Source organism: Passer domesticus, unplaced genomic scaffold (assembly GCF_036417665.1).
Source record: "Passer domesticus isolate bPasDom1 unplaced genomic scaffold, bPasDom1.hap1 HAP1_SCAFFOLD_37, whole genome shotgun sequence".
NCBI classification, from domain to species: Eukaryota; Metazoa; Chordata; class Aves; order Passeriformes; family Passeridae; genus Passer; species Passer domesticus.
In genome coordinates this window covers 3,536,418-3,556,517 of record NW_026990149.1, presented here as the reverse complement: position 1 = coordinate 3,556,517, position 20,100 = coordinate 3,536,418, and the positions used below count along the sequence as shown (strand labels likewise).

The 20,100-nt window shown below is 49.4% G+C and overlaps 1 pseudogene; it reads left to right on the top strand.

Annotated features, from left to right (window-relative positions):
* The window catches only part of LOC135292537 (zinc finger protein 850-like), a 337,224-nt pseudogene that overhangs the window by 90,461 nt on the left and 226,663 nt on the right, over window positions 1–20,100 (top strand).

The window sequence follows — 20,100 nt, the reverse complement described above, 5'->3', positions numbered from 1 at the left end:
GCAGGTGAGGAGGAAGTCAGTGCCCCTTTCCCCTCTCTCCTGCTCCATCTCCCAGCCCAGCAGGGCCCCCGGCTGCAGGACAGCCTGGGGGCATCTCCTTGCCCTTGCTTGTGGCACGGAGGCAAATGCCATCCTGTCCTTGTCCTTCCTCCCCCAGAGCAGGAGCTGAGGATGGAGAGCAGGGAGGACAAATCCCCGCGGCAGAACCTCGTGGCAGAGGCCGTTTTGAGCGGCTCCACGGCGCAGGAACCCAACGGGGAGGAAAAGCCCCGGAGATGCCGCACGAGGAGGGGCTGCAAACGCAGCCCAGGTTGCTCTGAGGAGTAAAGATCCACCCTGTGCCAGGAAGGTGGACAGAGCTTCAGCCAGAGCTTGGAGCTGGTGGTCCATGAGTGGGTTCCTGATGGGGAGAAGCCTCACAGGTGCTTGGAGTGTGGGAAGAGCTTCTGGTGGATCACCAGCCTGATCGTGCACCAGAGGAGCCACACTGGGGAACGGCCCTACGAGTGTGGGGAGTGTGGGAAAGGCTTCAGGTGCAGCTCTGAGCTCATCACTCACTAACGCATCCATACCGGGGAGAGGCCCTATGACTGTCCCGAGTGTCAGAAGAGGTTTCAGACCAGCTCCAGTCTCCTCCAGCATCAATGGATTCACACAGAGGAGAGGCCCTTCCGCTGCCCGGACTGCAGGAAGGGCTTCAACTGCAACTCAAACTTCGCCAGGCACCGGTGCATCCACAGTGGGGAGAGGCCCTACGAGTGTCCCCAGTGTGGGAAGAGCTTTACCCACAGCTCTAACTTGACCAAACACCAACAGAGTCACCAGTAAGGGAAGTCCTGCAAGTGCCCTGAGTGTGGGAAGAGCCTCGTGTGCTGCTCCAGCTTCATCCCCCATTGGAGAACCCGCATCGGGAAGAGACTTGCTGATCCATGTTCCCTGTGATCCATGGTGGGAAGACACTTGTCACTTTTCCTGCCCCTGCTAATGACCTGATGTGGGATTGAAGAACAAGAGGGTCTGGCCAGAGCCGTGTCATTACACTCACTCCCACCTCAGGTCATTGCCAGGGGCAGGAAAGGGACTCTTTCTCTCTCCCTGAGGAGAAAGGTGTCCTTTTTCCAGGTAGGAGGAAATACGTGGCCAGGAAGAGCCACTCAGTGGTGATGTTGTAGTTTTCCCTGTAAATAGTTTTTCTTATCCCTTCTGTTATCAATATTGCTTTTTTTCCTGTTTGTTCCTTATCTCATTGCTGTTCCCAGTAAATTGTTCTTATCCCAGCCTGGGATCTTTGCCTTTTTTTCTTTCCATGGGAGGCGGGAGGGCAGCGAGCAGCAGCACGGTTTTAGCGGGAGCAGGAAATTGGGGAATCCCATTCCTGAACCCTGGCCCATGGAAACCGAGCATCCCAGATGGTCCCAGCCCTGGTGGCCATGGCAACAGCCTTGGGAGCGGGTCCCTGGCTGGGGCTGTGGGAACCTCTTCCCTCTGGTGCCCAGGGACAGGACTGGAGGGAACGGCTGCAGCTGAGTCGGGGCAGGCTCAGGCTGGATCTCAGGAAAAGGTTTTTCCCCAGAGGCTGCTGGGGCAGTGCCCAGGCTCCCCAGGGAAGGCTCCCAGCTCCAGGGCTCTCTGAGCTCCAGCAGCGTTTGGACAGCACTGCCAGGCCCAGGCTGGCATTGTTGGGGTGTCCTGTGCAGGGCCAGCAGTTGGACTCCAGGATCCTGATGGGTCCCTCCCAGCTCAGCCAGTTCTGTGGATCTGGGATCCCGTGACCCTGGGGATGGGGCTGCCAATGGTTGCCATGGCAACGGGCTCTGGCTGCAGGCCTGAGCTGGTGTCCATGGCACCCACCCCTGGCATGGGGTCTGCATGGAGCTGCCGAGGGACTGAGCATGGCAACAGGGGGCTGGGGATGGTTGCCATGGAAACTGACCATAGCAGCAGGGGGCTGGGGATGGTTGCCATGGAAACTGAGCACAGCAACAGGGGGCTGGGGATGGTTGCCATGGAAACTGAGCACAGCAACAGGGGGCTGGGGATGGTTGCTATGGAAACTGAGCACAGCAACAGGGGGCTGGGGATGGTTGCCTGCCAAGGATCACATTTGTCACAGGCACTCAGAAGGATTCCATGGGGAATTTCCAAGAGTCTCCAGGCTGTTCAAGAGCTGGAATGTCACAGGCAGAGACAGGGGCTCCATGGACACCTCCCAGGGGTTTCTGGGGATGGTAAAGGGCCGTGTGATCAGAGCCAGTCACAGCCATTCCATGGTGACATCCCATGGCACCTGGGGCTGCAAAGGCACCGATCTGTCACAGGCACTGACGGGGGCTCCACGGTGACATCCCAGGAGTCCCCAGGCTGCCAAAGAGCCGGGATGTCCCAGACACTCCCAGGGGTTCCTGTCATGGGCACAGTGGCAGCTTCAGGCAAAAGCTTTATTTCTTTATTGGAGAAACTCCTGCAGATTCATGAGATGGAGAAATGACACCCAACAGCCACCATGGATCCTCAAACCCCTGCAGGGCCCCTAGACTTCCAAAATTTATTTTAGTACAGGAGAGTGGGAGTGGCTGGATCCAATCCCAGCCCCAGACTTTGTCAAAGGTGTAAAAGATTGGACAGGTAGAATTGAACCTTAATGCAATTTGTCCCACAGGATTATCGATGGAATTCTAGATAAATTTATATAAATACAGCTCTGATTGATTCTGATCATGATTTGACAGAATGGTTTGTTTACACCACAGATTAAATTTTAAAAAAGATAGTTATTTACTCCACAGTACAGGAGATATAACAATTATTAGAATATAGTGATCTAGGAAGCAATTTTGATGTCAACAGAGTCTTGCTGGAGTTGTTGGAGCCCATGGCAGTTCCTCCTGCTCCAGCAGGAGCTGCCTTTCCTGTGCCATCAGCAGGGCAGGTCCCACTGCAGGAAAAGCCCCAGGCCAGCCCCAGCACAGGGAAGGGCTCGGGCACAAGGGCAGAGTGCCGTGCTGGCAGCTGTGCCAGGCAGAGCCTGAGGCACCAAAGGCACCTTGGCAGCAGCAGCTGCTTGCAGGGCATGGCCAGAAGCCTCCCTTGGCAGCCCGGCCTGGTGGCCAGCACTGCAGAGCTGCTGCCTCAGGGCTCATTTCTGCCTGGGCTCTGAAAAGCCACTTCTGCTCCAGGAGCCTGCCTGGGAAGCCATTGGCCCCAGCACCTTGGGGACAAGATATGAATGACAAAACTCTTCATGCCAGCAGAGACAAGGCAGGGGCAGAGGAAAGGGCAGAGCCAGGCCCAGGGGACAGGGCTGCCATGGTGATGGCTGTGAGGTCACTGCCCTGCAGCAGCCTGGCTGCCCTCAGCAGACATTCTGGCCAGAAGCGTAGTGAGGGCACCCAGCACATCAGAGAACCCACACAACAGGAATTCTGTTCTTGGGGAGGGGAAAGGGTTTCGCTATGTCAGGCTGCACAAAACTCCTGCTCTTGGACAATTCTCTGGAAAAACAGTTGCAGTTTTGGGCCACTCTCATCATTGTAAAATATTTCCTCCTTTTAACAAATGTAAATCCACCCTCATTCAGTTGAAAGATGTTGGCCCTCATCCTGTCACTGCAAGATTTGGGAGAAAATAACTTTGACCACTATTTTTCCATTTTCACAGACCTTGGAGAAGACTGAAAAATCTCCCAAGATGGGGTTTGGAGGCCTCATCACATAACCAGCAGGGAGAGACTGATGGCTCTGGGCTCAGTGGTGTTGAGACTGAGGACAGAACAGGAATAGCCTGGGAGGGAGTGAAGGATGGTATCAGAGAGGAGTTTTTCTTGTAAAAAGCAGCTAGAGAAAGAAATAATGGCACCAAGGGTGTGGAGTGCCCCTGCCCCATGAAGTAGGGATTCTACCCAGACAGACACCATTGGGCGAGGGGTGTAATTGAAAGCAGATTCCACCCCTCCACCCTGTGGGGTGTGCCTCTGCAATCCCGGGAAAAGACACTCCACCCCATCTGGTCAAATAAGGAATGGCCCCAGAATGTTCTTCCTTTTCTGTACCCTCATTGGTTTAAATTCTACTGCAATGTCTCCAGCTTAGATTTTTGTTTTGGTTGTCCTCCTTGACCCACCCATTTCCAGTCCCCTGCTCCTTCTGCTATTAGACCCTGACCCTAAACTTCACCTCTAAACCCATGACCCCACCCCCTTCATTTCTTCTCTTGGTTCCCTGGCACAATAAAGGATCCTGGGTTTTGCTAAACAAGATCCATCCTGTTGCCTTCCTTTCCCTGTTGGTCCTCGGTGCCTGCCTGAGGTCTGAGACTCTGGGCCCTGAGGGAATTGTTGCGCCCCTCACTGTGGTGGAACACAACACAGGGGCAGCTGGGGAGGCCCAGACTGGACATGAGGAGAAAGGAATTTCCCTGCCAGGGCAGGGCTGTGATGCAACACATCCCCCAGAAGAAGCCTGGAGCAGCCCAAGGCTTTGTGTGGGCAGGCAGAGGCAGGCAGGAGGCAGAGCTGTCAGCAAAGGAAGGGGCCAGCCAGGTGGGGCAGCCGGGGGATGAGGACAGCCTGCAGGGACAGAGGCACAGGTTTTCTCAGCATCAGAAACACCTTTTCCTTGCTTGTCCCCAGCTGTCATCACTGCCTCCAGTGTTCTGCTTTACCTGGAACATGGGGATACTTTTTTGGTCCTGTTCCTCAAAAGGATTTATTTTAAGTATGAGAAACTTCAGTGTTTCACTCCCTTTTGAGTCTCTGAGAAGTTTTTTGAGCACACTCTGAGGCACAGAGTCTGATGCAAAGAGTACCAAAGCCCCAGAGGGTCATTAAAGTCCTGGTGCTGTGTCTGTGCTGCTGAGCTGGGCCGGGCTCCTGGCCCAGAGGCAGCTCCTGGCAAGGGCAGCGCTGCAGAGAGACAGCTCTGGCCAGGAGCAGCTCCTGGGCACAGCCCAGCAGGGCTGGGGCACTGCCAGGGCAGCTCAGGGACACCAGCAGGGCACAGACAGAGCTGACAGGGCTCAGCACTGGCAGGGGCTGGGGGATGTCCCAGAGGGGGCTGTGTCACAGCGGCACCTCTGTGGCTGTGTCCTAGAGGCACAGAGCAGCTGTGATGTCAGCAAGGGGCTGTGTGACAGCACAGCGTGGGCTGTGTGAGGTCACAGGTTGGGCTATGACATCACAGTTTGTTGTGTGAGGTCACTGGGCAGCTCCAGCATCATAGAGGGGATTGTGTGACATCACAGAGCAGGCTGTGACATCATGGCATGGCAGTATGACATCATAGAGCAGATTGTGAGGTCAAAGTGTGTGCTGTGACATTACAGAGTGGCAGTATGACATCACAGAGAGGGTTTTGTGACATCACTGAGGGTGTTGTGACATCACTGACGGTGTTGTGACATCACAGAACTGTCTGTTATGTCACAGAGTGGGATGTGAGGCCATGGAGCAGAGTCTGCCATCATGGAGGGTGGCCCTCTGACATCAGAGAGTGGGTTGTGACAGCACCGGGTGATGGCGCAACATCATAGAGCCAGGTGTGACATCACAGAACAGACTGTGACATCACATGGTAACTTTGTGACATCACCAAATCTTCCGTGACATCACAGAGCAGCTTTATGATATCAGAAACTTATATCCCAGCACTGGCCCTGTGATATCGTGAAAGGGCTTTGTGACATCACAGAGCAGTTGTGTGTGTCATCACTGAGTTGCCTGTGACATCATAGAGTAGGCTCTGTGACATCATAGACTGAACATCATAAAATGGAATCGGCCATCACAGGGTAACTGTGTGACATCACAGACGGGATGTGACATCACAGAATGGCTGTGTGACATGCCAGGGTAGGTTGTGTAATATCATAACATTAAACATGACATCATAATGTGGGCTGGGACATCACAAATGGGCTGTGTGACATCACAGGGGCTGTGTGAGGTCACTGGGGAGGTCACTCTGCCCCAGCCCCCCCTCACAGTTCCCCCAGAGCAGTCCAACACTGCTCGTGCACAGTGGGGTCCCCTGTCCCCCCGGGTCCCCCCGCCCCCGGCGCCGCAGCCTCCCCCAGAGGATGTTCCACGAGATCGACCCCAGAGCCTGACACGGGGACAGGGGGCCGGGGCTCTGGGGGGTGGGACAGGGGGACAGGGACCCCCAACAGTATCCCTGTGTCCCCCAGGGCCAGAGCCTGGGCCAGGGCTCCTTCACCCTGTTACGAATGAGGGCTTGAGAGTGCTGAGAAAATCCCCAGCAAGGGATCAGCAAAAGCCAGATTTAATATTAAGCAACATCACCACAAAGTTCCTTGGCAAGAGTCACTCTGCTCCTGACTGGACACTTCAGGCACAACAAGGAAACAAAGCAACTAAAAAACCAAACAAAATCCAGGCAATCAAACCAGAAGTGAACTGAGAACTGTTCCTGTATGTGATACAAGGACAAGGATATCCTTGCCTTGTGAGGGCAAGGATAAAAGGAATACGACCCAAAAGCTTACAGAGCTCAAACTTAAAAAGACTTAACTTATATCTTAACCTACTGATCCCTTCAACTTTACAATATAGGAAAAGAACAGAGCTTAATAGTATTTAACCTAACTTGTAACCCTTGACTTAGCAATTTAACAGAAGAATAACACTCAACAGTATTTAACTCAGCTTATTACTTATATTAAGCATAAGAACTTAGCATAAGAACAACTCCTAGCAGCATTTAACTTGGGTTATTCCTCATGACTTAACCTCACTTACAGGCCTGACTGACTCAGCTATCCATGGCACTCCAACCCCTCCGAGAGCAGCATTTCTGCCACATCTCCCCAGCACAGGCACTCCTGTGTGCACACAGACACAAAGAGGCAGTGCAAGGCACCTGTGAGAAATTCCCCTGAGGGCAGGAAATGCTCCCTGTGGATGCTTTGGCATCTCCCCAGCAGGTGAAGGGTTGAGCCTGGAGGAGTGGGGGGATCGGCCCAGGCTCCCTCGTTGTTCAGGATCCCCGAGTGCAGCAAACGGGAGAGTTCCCGGCTGGGAGAGGCCCCACTCAGAGGGAGTCGCTGGCCCAGGAGAGCTCCAAGGGGCTCCTTTTGCAGCGCTGTTTGTAGGGCCCCAAGAGAGGGGCTGCAGTCACAGCAATGGTTCATCCTGGCCGCACTTGGCATCAACAGCTTTCTTTGGCACTGTGAGAACAGGGATGTTGTGCCACTGAGGGAACAAAACCAGTTGCCAGGGCTGCTCCTCCAGAAACCAGGAGCTGGTTGGGCACAGCAGTGCCTGGAGCAGACAGTGTTTGTGCCGAGCTGCAGAGGAGCTGAGCCCAGGGGCTGTTGGCCAAGGCCGAGGCCCAAGGAGCATTTCTGAGCTGGCAGGGCGGCCTGAGAAGGGGAGGGGGGAATGCAGCAGCACAGGGCCCATGGAAGCAAGGGACCATGGTGACACTGTGGGGCCCTGTGAGACCAAGGGACCATGGTGACACTGTGGGGCCCTGTGAGACCAAGGGACCATGGTGACACTGTGGGACCCTGTGAGACCAAGGGGCCATTCTGACACTGTAGGGCCTCATGGAATCAATGGGCCAAGTTAATGCACTGAGAAGTGTTTTTTGTGAATTGAATATCTCTTGTTGGTATTTCTCCAGTGCATCCAACTCAAAGTACAGAAACAATTCTAATTACTTTTTAATGTCTTATTGAGACATTTAATTAATTTTTGGAGGGATGAGTGTCTGGGCTTGTCTGTCCTGCTTGGCACAGCCCAGGCAGGGCTTTCCCAGCCACATTCCACACTCCATTCCCCAGCTGGAGCCGCTGGTGCCTCTGAGTTCTGCTGGCCCAGCCCCAGGGACGCTCTCCTTGTCTGCCCATTCCCCCACGCTCTCTGGGCAGGGATGGCCTCAGTGGGGGCTGCTGACATCCTCAGCAACTTGCAGAGGCTCCTGCTGAATTTTACTGCTCCAGAGGCTTGAAGTGTATTCAAACTGAATATATCATATTTAAAAACACCATGAGAAAAGATTTTTAGGTCCTGTATTGGTTTTTCTTCCTGTTAACACATGGATATGTGCAATTTCCAATTGACACTGAATCCAAGTACCTCCTCATGCAGTTTGAATAGATATGAAAATCAAGACCCTTCATGGCTGACAATCAATCAGACTCTGTCCCTGCCCCCACCCCACCATTTCCCCCATCCAAGCCCTGGCACTCAGAGCAGCCTCGTGCAAATCTGAGCTCCCTCCAGCCCAGGCTGCACCTGTAGGTTTCAGCTCTTTGGCTCCAACTCCCACCTGCTTTCCTTGGAGAAGGAGCTGCCCGAGACACAGGGGGATGTTCATTTCTTGTCAGCCAACAAAGCCAAGGGAAATCACAGCTCCATCCAATGCAAAAGTCATTCTTCTCCCTGGCTCTGCCCTGCCCCTGATCCCCGCAGCCTGTCCTGTTTCCTTCATCCCTCCAGTGCCAGGGACTTTCTGGGAAAAGGAAGCTGTGCTCTGGCTATGGAGGGAGGTCCAAGAGCAGCCACTGGAGTGGGAACCACAACTCATCAGGTTTGTGTCCTTTGAAGGATGAGGAACTGGTAAGACTCTGTCCTGGTTTAGGGCAAATTTGGAAGAAATCCTCCAAAAGGGCCCCCCCAGAAAGCAAACTCACATGGCCCCTCTCCCCAACTCTTTTGGGAAGAATTTCCTCAGAGAGAAGTGGAAAAACCTGTTTATTTAACAGGCAAAGGGCTCCCCAGCACAAAAAACGAACAATACCACAGGACAAAACTCATTTGTCGCTCTGAAGAGATGACAAATTCAGAAAGTCTCTCTGGTGGCTGGTCGCTCTGTTATCAGTCCCTCTGGCACTGGGAAAGGCTGCTGCCCAGAGTAGGCCCTGGCAGGCTACAAAGTGCGAGCTCTCGCTGTTCCCCCGGGTCCCAGTCTGGAGCAGGTTTGAACAGTTCCAAAAAAAGGGAACGAAAACCAGTGCAGGGAAATCTTCTCTGCCTCAGCTAGCAAAACTAACTAAAAAACAACAGAGCACCGTGTTCTGTCCCGTCCGTGCCCAGACACCACAGTGCAGGAGTGAGAGCAGGCTGATAACAAACTCCATGCTGCTTCTTCTCCCTGCCTTTGCTCTCAGAGTCAGGCTTGCAGGCACAGAATATAATATCCAGCATCAACAGAACACACAACTGGGGATAAAAGCATCATAACATCACCCTAGGACACTTATATGCTTATTCTAGGAAGACTAGTAATGTTTTACTGCAATGATTTGGCTAATCATCACATAAACAAATTTATATATTTTAAATATCTCTTGCTTGCAGGAGTCTGATGCAATTTTCTCTTTTCTGGTAAACCCATCTGTTGTATTTGCAGGGTTCTCAGACAAAGAAAGGAATGATGATTCTGACTCCATGTACTCAGAAGGCTAATTTATTATTTTATGATACTGCATTATATTAAAGAATGCTATACTAAACTATACCAAAGAATACAGAAAGGATGCAGACAGAAGGCTAAAAGAGAATAATGAAAAGTCATTACTCTCTCCAGAGCCTGGACACAGCTTGACCCTGATTGGCTATTGAGTCAAAACCATTCACATGAAACCAATGAAACAATCACCTGTTGGATAAACAATCTCCAACCACATTCCAAAGCAGCAAAACAGAGGAGAAGCAAATGAGATAATACTGTTTTCCTCTGAGGCTTCTCAGCTTCCCAGGAGAAGAATCCTGGGCAAAGGGATTTTTCCAGAACATATGTCTGTGACACCCATCTGTTTTAATCTTCTTGCAATCTTCAAAGCTGTTTGTTCTTGCCAAGGTGTTCTGTTATCAAATCTCTTATGCTAAAAATGGGCCAAAGTCCATCATCTGTCTTGTGTATCCTAATAGTAAAGATCTTCTGCAGCAATTCTGCCACTTCAAGAATTCTTTCAATTGCCAGATACTGGCTTTCTTTTTCACCACTTCTTATTTTTCTATAAATACTAAGCTGCTAATATATTACTTCACATGCTATTCTTCCATAGCATCTTGATAGAATCCCAGGAGCTGATTCTCAAGAACAGCTTAGTTCCATCTTCCTAATTCAGCTATTCATCAATATCAGATACAAACCACATTCTGGCAACTCTCTAGAGTAAAAGCTTAGTAAAAATACACCTATCAGGATAACTTGATTCCCCACAGATCCTTAGAGGTAATAATACACAGGCTGTGATGCAGGCAAAGAAAGTGTGGCAATAGATCATCTTTTTCCACCATCTTATGTAAAACTTATTTATTAAGTGTTCATACAGTATGTCAGTTAGACACCAAAAGAGAAAACCTGCTTCAGCAGCAGCTGAAAACAAAGCTAGGATCTAAGTTGACACATTTCAAAATTTAATTTCTGGGCTTTAAAAGTCATTTGTCTCAATCCAGAACTCTATAAAGCAGTTTAGTCTCCTCTTGAAAAAATGAACATTCTCATTAGATCACATTTTCCAGTGATGCAGCTTCTGTTAGACAGCAAGAGGAAACATACAGGCAGGCACATTTCTTGCTCCTCTCTTCTCATCTCAATAAATTTTTCACCATTAGGATCAATCATGAGAAGCTGCTAGAACACAAAATTCTCTTCCAATTACATACATAAAAGGATTTTTAATTTCTTCTTCCCAAGTCAATTTCTAAGGCTTTGATAAAGATTGGCATTATGGTCTTTTCTATTTCAGATAGACAATGTTTTATTAGACTAATTCAAGTCAAGACTTCACTTTCAACTTTAACATGTCAGAATGTCACCATGCAAACCAAACCAAAAAGCAGATTCTGGCCAGAGCACTGGTTTGAACCTGCTTCAGGCTGGAGTCAGCTGACCGAGTTCTTCTGGAGTGTCTTTTGAGTGTCTTGCATGTAAGCCATGCAAGAGCAAGTCAAAGGCAGGCATCATAGAAATAGACACTAAATACATAAGGGTAGCATATTTGATTTAAAAAACTGTGCTTTTCTAAGCTGAAAATCTTTTTGCTGAGCTGGACACTGCACTGTATGACTGACATGAGGCTTTGGTCTCAGATTATGCATGAACAATCCAGAAACTCCTGACTTCTTAATGAATTTGTATCTTATGTATTTTGTCCTTGCTTACACAGGCTAGAAAATGAAGGAAAACACGCACGATGATTAAGAAAACACAGTGCAATTTAGGAACCATTCAAGAAAATCATGGTGAAATCACCTGTATGTTATATCCAGAGATGATCCAAACAATTGCTGCTGAAGAATTTGTACCATTAACTTTATTACAAATTTTCAAAGGCAGGTGGAGTTGCTCTTCCTGCTCAAATAATTTAACAGGATTCTTGTTATTAGCAATTAAATTGTTATTTGATTCCACCCCCAATATGATTTAGAGATTCATTAGAGCTCTAAGACTCTTGAATACGGTGTGCTATGTGGATAAAAAGACCAGAGAACAGTTAACAATTCTAGGGAATTATGTCTATCATGTAGATTGATCAGGGCAATATGTGAGCTCCTGTGAAACCCTTTTACAAAATGTTATCGTTTATCATACTTAATTTGAAAGGATTCCCTGTCTTTATCAGGTGTTAATGTCAGAGAATCACAGAACCAACTGGGTTGTAAGAGATCTCTGGGATCATTCCATCAAGCTTTGGCCCAAACACCACCTTGTCAACCAGAGCAGAGCACCAAGTGTCATGTCCAGCTGGTCCTTGAACACCATCCCAGATGGCGGCTCCACCACCTCCCTGGGCAGTGCCTTCCAATGTTTAAGAATCCTTTCTGTGAAGAAATTCCTCCTGATGTCCAACTTAACCTCCCTGGTGCAGCTTAAGCCTGTGTCCTCTTGTCCTGTCACTGGTTGTCTGTGCGGAGAGCCCAATCCCCATCTCACTACAGCCTCCTGTCAGGGTGGTGCAGAGAGTGACAACGTTCCCCCTGGGCCTCCTTTGCTCAAGACTGAGCCCTCCCCAGCTGCCCTGCTTCTCTCAGCCATTTCTCATCAGACTTATTCTCTAGACCTTTAATCAACTTGCTTTCTCTTCTCTGGACTTGCTCCAGCACCTCAGTGTCCTTCTTTGGATAATGCCAAGCTGGGTCAGAGGTCAAGCACTCCCCAAGAAGGTGCAGCCTCTGTGTGTTTGTCTGTTTCTCACCCCCCCTGTTGCTCTGGGATAACGCAGCACATCTGGATTCCTTGCATCCAACCCCATCTGATGTGCCACATCTGGGTTCCTTGCATACAATCACTGTCTAACAGGCTGTGTCTGGCTTCCCAGCATGTGATTCCTAGATAACAAGTCACTACATGCGATTCTTGGATAACATGTCATATCTGGATTCCTTACTTTCAATACATTCAATTCCTGGACAATATTGCACATACATTCTCTGGCCAAGGATGGGGCTGGAACAAGAATTTCCCCTTACACTTTAAAGGCATTTTTTTTTTGTTTTGTTTTTGTTTTTGTTTTTGTTTTTGTTTTTTTTTTTTATTATTTTTTTTTGTTTTGGTTTTTTTTTGTTTGTTTGTTTTGTTTTGTTTTGTTTTGTTTTTTCTGGAGAAAATGAAGCTTTGACCTGAATTCCTGGCTGCCGCACAACATCTGTCTTCTACCTCGGCTTTTGCTGCTCTTGGCTGGGAGCCTGGCTGGAAAACAAAGATCCCATCTCCCCCCACCCCCTGGGCATTGGGACTGCTGGCCATGGCCATGCTGCCCCTCGCCAATCAGTGCTTACAATAATATTTTTCAGCGGATCTGCTGGAGGACAGGAAGGCTGCAGAGGGTCCTGGACAGGCTGGATCCATGGGCTGAGACCACTGGCATGAGGTTAAACAGGACCAAGGGCCAGGTCGTACACTTTGGCCACACTAACCCTCTGCAGCTCCCAGCTGTGGAAAGTGGTTGGGAAGCTGAATGACAACAGAACCTGAGCCCAGGTGGGTGCCCAGGTGGGTGCCCAGGTGGGCAAGAAGGCCAATAGCTCCGGGCCTGTATCAGCAATAGTGTAGCCCTGAGGACCAGGGCAGCAAGAGCCTGAATGAGAGATGCGGGACTCCAGGCGGCTCTTCAAAATGCAGTTTATTGTATCCAAGATCTTTCAGCAGTCCAGGGTTGTGGGTGACAGAGCCTGCGCCTACAGCTGTCAGCTCCAGCTCCAAACCTGGAGTCCCTTGAATTTTGGTTACAATGCATAATAAAATTTTCTTTGCTGAGTATCCTCACACAGAAGAACCAATCTATACCTTAATTTTTACCTATAGCTTATCATAACTACTATAATTATCATATTCATGTAACAATACTTCAATCACTAAAAGTTAGTACATTACAATTGAAGCAGGAAATTGTTTTTCAGTTTCCTTGCAGTAGAAAATTCTGAGACCTTTTTTCTACTTGCAACATCAGCAGTTGTGTTTGCCTGTGGAATCTTTTTGCTTGGTAAAAACATCTTCTTGTCTGAGGTGGGTTTATCCTTTGCTCTAAGCCATAAAAACACGCTCTAACTAATGTCTCCATCTCTCTGGGAGCCCCCCAGGAACCCCGGCCAGCCCCGGGTCGGCAGACAGCGCCGGGCAGCCCCGACAAGGCTGAGAGCAGGGGGACACTCTCCTGTGCCCCGAGGGTACCGAGGGCAGCTAGGCTAGTCACCTTTGCAGCAGAAGAGACGCTGGAGACATGGGTGGAGCATGAAAGGACCGACTCTTAGCAGGGGTTAATCCAAGGTTTTGTTCGGAGCTCCTGGGAGCTCCCCACCTCAGGGGGCCCCTGCCCAGAGTACCTGGGAGAGGTGCCAAGATTACATTTTAAAGGGAGGTATGAACCAAAAAATAGATAAGCTTGCTGACCAATAAAGAACTTTCAGGGGTGAAAACTTGGGGAATGGACATTTGGGATAGCGTATGGGGGTAGCACTTGGGGGGCTGACCCCTGGCCTCTGACTAATCACTCCATGACCTGAACTGAAAGTTCTAGATAGAAAGGATGGGATGCTGACAGAGTGATTGACAGAGAGTCTGATTGACAGATTGACAGGGATTTGGGGATAATCTCAACAAAGGAGAGGGATTCCACAGGTAAAGGGAAGGGGTACGATCAGGAGGAAACCATTTGGGAAAAATAAGGGGATACAAAACCAAAACCATTACAAGGTATAAAAACACACTACAACAAACTAACATATCCTTTACCTTCTTAGCTATCCAGTAAGATTGGCTCAGCAATTCTTTTCTTCTACATCAAAACTTGCTTTCATTTCTATTCCTTCTTCAGATTCTACACTCAAAAATCTTTCTGCCAAGCATACATGTCTGTGAGACATCCTTGTCAAACTTTCACCCTTCCCAACAAGGGCAGTGATTGTCCGGCTGTGCTGGGCACTGGTGAGGCCACACCTCGGGTGCTGGGTCCCTTTCTGGGCCCCTCAATAATAATTAAAGTTTCTCTAGCAATTGCTTTATTCATTATTTGCCTCCCTTCCCTGCCTGGTTGTGACAGGAACTACACCAAAGGGAAAGTGCCTACAGCCAAGGGAAGGCTGTGGTTGGGCACCTGGTTCTGTTTGTTGTTGCTGCTGGTGTTGTTGTTTGTTTGCCTTGTTGTACATACTGGCAAAGAACTGTTACTCCTTTTCCCATATCTCTTCCTGAAAGCCCCTTAATTTCAAAATTATAATAATATGGAGAGAAGGGGGTCACATTCTCCATTCCAGAGAGGTCCCGCAGACACCTGTCTTTAAAACCAAGACAAGATGACAATTAACAATTTATTAACAATTGTTTATTAACAATGAACTGACAATTATCAACTACTTGTCAATCTAACAAACAATTAGTTAGGTAACTTAGCTAACTAAAAGGTAAGATAAAGATGTTCTTGGAGCTTGGGAGGGCAGCTACAGACATCTCTGGTGAAGAGTGGGAGATCATCATCATCCTCAGAAGGCACGATGTTGCCGGCTCCTGCTGGATGCTCCAGCTCACACAAATGCTGTCCCTGGGGTGGTGGTCTCCAGAGCACCTCCTCCTTGGGTCTTGCCCTTCCTCCATCTGCACTAACGGTTCCTCGAGATTCTTCCATTCCTGGACTCTGCCTTTCACAATCACCTGCCCCATCTTGTGAGTCGGCTCCAGGTTAGGAATCCTAGGAAGAAAGGGACTGGTATTGGCCAGATGAACATTCCCAGCCAGCCGCTTTTCTGTCTCCTTGCAGAGTACACAGTGTTGCATCTTCTCTCTGTGCAAGCAGCGAGCAGCAAATGAAACAACTGCACTCGCTGCATGGAGGCTGCAGAGCTGCAAGGGCAGGAACATGACCAGTTAAATGCCTGGGCACCAACTACAGCACACAGGGTCCCATGTAGAGAAGCAGGCCTTGCTTGTCCCAAAAGGAAGCAGAGCTTGGGACTGTCTGGTCCCTGGATCTCTTGTTCCAGATTTGCAAGCTTCCAGGAGCTTACTGTTTCATACAGTGTCTATTTTCCCAGTGCCTCCCTACCAAGGCCAGATGATGATCTTTCTGTGCTCGTGTGGGTGCTTCTGCCGCCTCCCTGGGGCTGCCTGTCTCCCACCTCCCCATCCCAGTCAGAGGGACTGAAGGGAGGGTGTTAGGGGATGAACCAGGCTGTGCTTGGTGATGCCCAGCAGTAGGACCAGAGGCAATGGGCAGAACCTGAACTGGAAATTGCACCTGAACCTGAGGAAGAACTTTTTTCCTGTGCAGGTAACGAGTTGCCCAGAGATGGTGTGGAGTGTCCTTCACTGGAATTATTCCAGAGCCCTCCAGACACAGCCCTGTGCCATGTGCTCTGGGATGACCCCACTTGAGCAGGGAAGTGGGACCAGATGACCTACTGTGGTCCCTTCCACCCTGTCCCACCCTGTGATTCAGTGACACCCAGCAGTAGCATGAGTTGGCAAGTGTGTAGACGTTTCCCACCTGCACAGCAGGGTGGTCTTAAAATTCCTGGTGCACTTTGGCTTGAACTGCAGGTGAAAGGTCTGCTTCTGGCCAGGAGGGATGGTGCCATTTAGGGGCTGATGGAGAACAGGTCATGCTTAGCATCGGTGAAGACATCCAGGGAGGAGCTGGCACGCTTTGGAGACAGGTTCTTTTCTTTTGAGTGGCGCAGCTTCTTGGAGTGCTCCTGCTGCTCGTGCTGCTCCTGCTGCTGCTGCTCTGGCTGATCCTCCTGGTGCTCGGGATCCTGCTCCTGCTTGGAATCCTGCTGCTGCTTGGCAGGCCGCCGCAGCCGCCGCACTTTAGGAGGCGTCTCAGGAGGATGGTCCTGCTCCCACCAGAAAAGACTCAGCAGCTTTCTGCGATGCTTCATGGTATCGTAGGAGAGGAACCGACCTGCAGGGAGGAAGAGGACACCTTTCCAAGACAAAATCCTGTCTTCCCAGCAGCTCTGCCTCCTGCTGCAGGTGGGTGGAAGAGAGCTGGGATGCACTTGGAGCATCTCTGGCTAAGTACTTTCTTCTAGCAGGAAACAGAGCCTCTGGGAGCAGGGTCTCTGCCTGCAGCACACACTCCTGTGCCAAGCAGGAGAGCTGGCTTTAGACAGTGACTTTGCATTTGCCCTGCAGTGGGGAACTGCGCACAGACAGTGGCTGCAGGGCAGCTCACTCGTTACACCACCGTTTTTCCCAGTCTCAGACTCCTCAAAGAGATGACCTGACATCCCCCTTCCCAGTCCTGACCCAGCACGTGGCTGTCCCCAGAGCCTGGCTCAGCTCCTTTGCAGAGCAGGAGTGGCAGAGAAGAACAGAAGGGGCTGAAAGGCAGAGGGGGACAAGGAGAAAACTCTCCAGCTGCAGCTGGGAAGATGCTGATGAAAGTGGATGGATGGACAAGGATGAAAAAGCAATTCATGTTTTGGAGTGAAGTGGCAGGGTCTTCTCCTGTGAGTGTCTGTCTGAAACTTCCCTCATTTTTTGCCTCTCGATTGTCATGAAAGCCAAGACCACCAGGGAAAGGAAAAGATCCTGTTCTGAAAATCCAGGTCTGTCTGGTCCACCAAGCCAGATTATTGCCTACGGGTGTGTTTGCTCAACTCATGGAACACTGCACCTGAGAAGGGGCAGTGTGCTCTCCTTCCCCTGCATCACCTAGCAATGCTAGTGTTGGAATTTCTCCACCTTTCTGACTTGGCTGGACTTTCTCTCTGGAAGGACCTTCTTGGTGGTCACCACTAAAAGACCCTCCACTCACCGTACATCAACCACCGTGACAGATGGACTGAGATGGGAGAGGGTTCTCCCTCAAGGACTGAGACATGTGACCCCTACATGGAAGAGCTCCCCTCTTCTTCCCAAAAGGACTGAGACTGAAATCCCTACCATAGGGTGAAGGAAGGCGTGCGTGGGGACCAAAGCAAGTTTTGCAAGTGACCACTGGACCGAGAACACAATGGTTCCTGCCTACGACGTCTGCTGCTGACGACACCTGCTCCTGATGGACTACTGATGGACTCCTTGTACCCTTTATCAATAGACTATTTTGAAATGTGTCCCCTTCCCCCATTTCAAAAGGACTATAAAAATGGGTTAGAGCTGACTGATACCTTGGAGATCTCCCCTGACGTGAAGACGACAGGCCTCTTCGTCGACCGCACTTTGAGGGACTTTGTCATCCGCACGTCTGGTAGCTATATACCTCCTTGCCCTCCCTCTCTTCTTTTTTCTTTTCCTTATTCTTTCCCCTTCCTTCATTCCCCTTCTCTCTAACGCATCTTTGCTATGGCTACACAATAAAAGTATCTCTGTTTTGATTTTACTACAAATCCCCTTGTCGTGTCAGTTTTTGCACCCTGAGATCAGTGAAAAAGAACCTTCACGAATCACGTCCTTAGGACGGATCGTGTCATCTCCCCAGGCCCTCAGCAAGTGAAATGCCCTTACGCATCAGAGTGGTTGAATATGGCTCCTTCACTGGTTCAGTCTCTGCAGCTTTCTCCCAGGAGTATTTCAGGACTACCTCCCCTGTGTTGTGCATCGTGAAACTGAAAAGCAAGTAGGAGGAATTAGAAAAAACAGAAAGCCCATTAAGTATAAAGCAAATAGTACAGTAATATTGTCTGATGGACTCCTGGTACCACTTTCTCCTGAGAAGCATCTTCTCCAGGCAACCCTGCCATGCTCAGACTGCTGTCCTGGGTGGCCCAAGAAAGTATTTCAAAGTCTGGAAGTTTAGAGGAAATGGCCAACATGGTGCTCAGCACATTGAAGCTAAGGGCCTTACTCTGGCCTTTAGGTCTTGGTTTGACTGCAAACTTATTCTTGAGCAGAGGAGGACAGGTGACCTGCAGGGAAAGCAAAGCCATGGCTGTTCTCAGCAGAAACCTATGGCAGCATTGAGCCTCTCCTGACCACCATCTCCTGCTTGGCTTCACATGCACGTAAAGGGGCCACTGCTGATTTTTGTGGGAATCCTTAAAATCAGAGGGTTTTGGGAAAGCTACAAAAGGCAAGCCTCAGAGACAGCAGAACCATGATTAGAGCTAAGCAGTAGCCATAAGATTTGTCAGCAGAAAAATGATGTAAGAAGTAGAAAGTAAGTAAAGACAAATAGAACAATGGTCTGTGTCTTAATGCTTGTCTAGAATAGCTCCCTAAGCTGCTGAAAAGTATATCTAGCGAGTTATTGGAAGTTCTAAGCTTAATAATGGAGCTCTGTGCATTGTGTTTTAAGGCTTACAAGCAGATATTGTGTAGTTATGATATTTTATGAAAAATCCTTTGCTAGGATTTTTCCCATCCTGAGGAGCTGAGAGCCTCAGGAAAGAAATGTAAACAATAACTATCTGCTGCTGTGGAATGCAACAGGTGCATCTTTTATTGGTCTATGTGGATTGTTTTCAATTGATGACCAATCACAGCCGCCTGTGTCAAGGGTGTGAGCAGTCACAGGATTTTTGTTATGTATTCTATTCTAGTCTTGCTCTTTGTAGCCTTCTGATTATTTTTTCTCTCTATTCTTTTAGCATAGTTTTAATGTAGTATTTTAATATAATCTATAACATAATAAATCAACCTTCTAAGAAAAAATGGAGTCAAGCCTCCTGTCCCCACACTTAAAACATTCACCACAATGTTTTGTATTGACAGTATTGTATTCAAAATAAGCAAGCATTGTTTTAACTGAAGGTACATGTGCTTATAGCGGTTGGATGGAACTACTGTCAATATGCTTTTGCTTTGTGTGATTGGTCAAAAACCTTTTAAAGTAAGTTGTAACATTAAGTTCTTTATCTGCTGCTGGGGATGGGAGTTGCTGGCATCTTCCTTTTGTCATAACCGTGTAATGAGGCTGATGCTGGAAAATAAAACGGCTAAAGACATATTCCCCAGCAGTCCCGTCCCTCCCTGATTTGTACACAGCCCCCGGCAGCTTATAGTTTTGGCTGGGGTGGAGTTCTGGGAAGCAGGCACTGCACCAGCCCTGGGCAAAGGCAGCTCCTGCTCACAGGAGGAGCTGTGCCTGGCCTCCAGCACTCACGTGGCTGTCCTTGTCTCAAAGGGCAAGGTGTTGTTGAACTGAACCATGATCGTGTCCAGGTGGAACTGGGCGTAGGCAACAATGGCACTGAGGTACACCTCGACCTCCTGCCTGCTCTTCTCCACCACAGTGTGAGCTGGTTCTGGGGCTGTCTTGACCACCTGCAAACACAGGAGGGAGGAATCACTGAGCAGAGCCCAGAAAGTCAGGCTGAGAAGGGCAGTCTTCTGGCCTCCAAGATCAGCCTCACAGAGAGACTAGAAAGGACCATTCATTTTTACTTCCCTGGAAAGATGACAAAATTGGGACTGTTCTGCTGCAGTAGTTGTTTCTAGCCACTGATCCAAGCAGTCACTACCACAGCTGTTAATATCCCCATGGAGACTGTAGCTGCATTCCAGTCCCTTTACTTCAACCTTGCAGAGTGACTGGCTTTTTTTCTGGTCCCCTATAAATCCAGCAGGTCTCAAAATTAGGGCTCCCCTGCCAGAGCTCTGTGGATGGAGGACCCCAAGACTGAAGAGTTCTAGAAAGCATCTTTTTGTTCTTGTCTTAGGAGCAAGTGCTCTCCAGATGTCATGTCTGGAGCAACAG